The following is a 2,385-nucleotide window of genomic DNA, read 5'->3' as shown; positions in this document are numbered from 1 at the left end:
CCTCGGCATCACCTGGCAGGACAAAGTTCCAAACAACACAGTCCTGGAACGTGCTGGAAGCCCTAGCATGTATTCACTGCTGAAACAGAGACGCCTGCGTTGGCTTGGTCATGTCGTGAGAATGGATGATGGCCGGATCCCAAAGGATCTCCTCTATGGAGAACTCGTGCAAGGAAAGCGCCCTACAGGTAGACCACAGCTGCGACACAAGGACATCTGCAAGAGGGATCTGAAGGCCTTAGGGATGGACCTCAACAAGTGGGAAACCCTGGCCTCTGAGCGGCCCGCTTGGAGGCAGGCTGTGCAGCATGGCCTCTCCCAGCTTGAAGAGACACTTGGCCAACAGTCTGAGGCTAAGAGGCAAAGAAGGAAGGCCCATAGCCAGGGAGACAGACCAGGGACAGACTGCACTTGCTCCCGGTGTGGAAGGGATTGTCACTCCCGGATTGGCCTTTTCAGCCACACTAGACGCTGTGCCAGAACCACCTTTCAGAGCGCGATACCATAGTCTTTCGAGACTGAAGGTTGCCAATATACACATATAAGTGTGTGTATACATATAGTATATATACATACATATGTGTGTATATACTATACGTATACACACACTTATATGTGTGTATATAAGTGTATACATACACATATAAGTGTGTGTATACGTATAGTATATATACATACATATGTGTGTGTATACATATAATAAACGTGTATATATATATATATATATATATATATATATACACATATATAATAAGTGTGTGTATGTGTGTGTATATATATATATATACACACTATATATATATATATAGTGTATATATAGTGTATATATAAAGTATGTGTGTGGCTAATCTCTTGATTCATCTATCCAGGCTGGCCGCTTTTTAGCACTGGGACCCACTTTTCAGAATGACAATGTATCGGACCTGCTGGCAGTGATGTCATTAACCTGGAAGTGATGTCATGGCCAGCAGTGACATCATCAGACAGGAAAATTGTTAACACCTCTCTGATAAGGCAAAACCAAATAAAATCAATTAATTAAATAAATTAAAAGTTCAAGTTTCAAAATTTATTTAAAATAAAGAGTCCTCCTTACCCTCCTAAGTCATGCTTATCTGTTTGTGTTTTTTTTAATTCTCCAAACATCCCAAAGGCTGCAATCCTGTTGACACTTACCTGGAACTAAGCCCTATTGACTATCACAGAGGTCTCCAAACTTTTCAGCCAGAGGGTTGCATCAAATATATATATATATGTGTGTGGGAAAATTGTGTGGGGAAAATATATATATATATATATATATGCGTGGTGTGGAGGGCCAGAAAAAAATTTAAATATAAAATTTAAATAAATTTGAGATGGAACTTAGATGTGTGGATAAATGAATGAATGCGCTCATTCATTCAACTCTCTGGCCCTCAGAACACCCTCCAGACACAATCAGAGCACAGTTCTGGTCATGTTCAGTTGAGTGGGTCAGAGGCTTTCAGGGGACAAGATGTTGGCCACGGGCCAGAAAGAGGCTTGCTGCGGGCCACATCTGGCTCCCGGGCTGGGATTTGAAGATCCCTGGACTATCATATACATAGTACCCTGTTAAAAGTACAGGTCTGTAACATTTCCCAAAATGCAGTCTCATACCATGCTAGCATCAGGTTCAAAACATTAAATATAAAATACAGATTTAAATGAATGGGGACCCACCTGAAGTTGGTTTGCGACCCACCTAGTGAGTCCTGACCCACAGTTTGAGAAACACTGGGGTAGAGCATTTGCATCCACTGCCTTCTGATGCAAGGAGTGTGTTAGTACTGTATAGTTTTAGTACATCTGATGGGAGAAAGCACCAGCTGTGATTCTATACATACTTATCTACTAAACTCAGAGGGACCTACCTCCAAGCATAGGTATAGAATTTATTTATTTGATTTGTATTCTGCTTTCCTCCTCAAAGACCATTCAAGGTGGCTAACAATTAAAATACACAAAAGATAAAATACATCAAAAGTGATAAAATACAAATAAAACTATAAAATATAGACAATAAAAGCAAAGAAGCAGCAATGAATCAATCAAAACATTAAATAAATTACTAAAATAGCATCCATCATACCCTCTCACAGGACATCAAAGGCTAGAATGGGTTGGGCTGCACTACACACCTGTTCTTAAAGGATAGTTTGGCAGCATGCATAGAACTACAACCTTAGAATCACAATTAGGGCTGTGATCCTAAACTCACTTACCTGGGAATAAATACCATTGTACGCAGTGGGGCTTATTTCTGAGTAGACATGCAGCAGTTTGCGCTGTAAGAGACTGTCAACGTGCACTGGTGCTTTTCTGAAGCTTCAAGTCTATGCATGATGCCACAATACTCAGAAG

Source organism: Tiliqua scincoides, chromosome 13, assembly GCF_035046505.1.
Source record: "Tiliqua scincoides isolate rTilSci1 chromosome 13, rTilSci1.hap2, whole genome shotgun sequence".
NCBI classification, from domain to species: domain Eukaryota; kingdom Metazoa; phylum Chordata; class Lepidosauria; order Squamata; family Scincidae; genus Tiliqua; species Tiliqua scincoides.
This window is presented reverse-complemented; position numbering follows the sequence as displayed.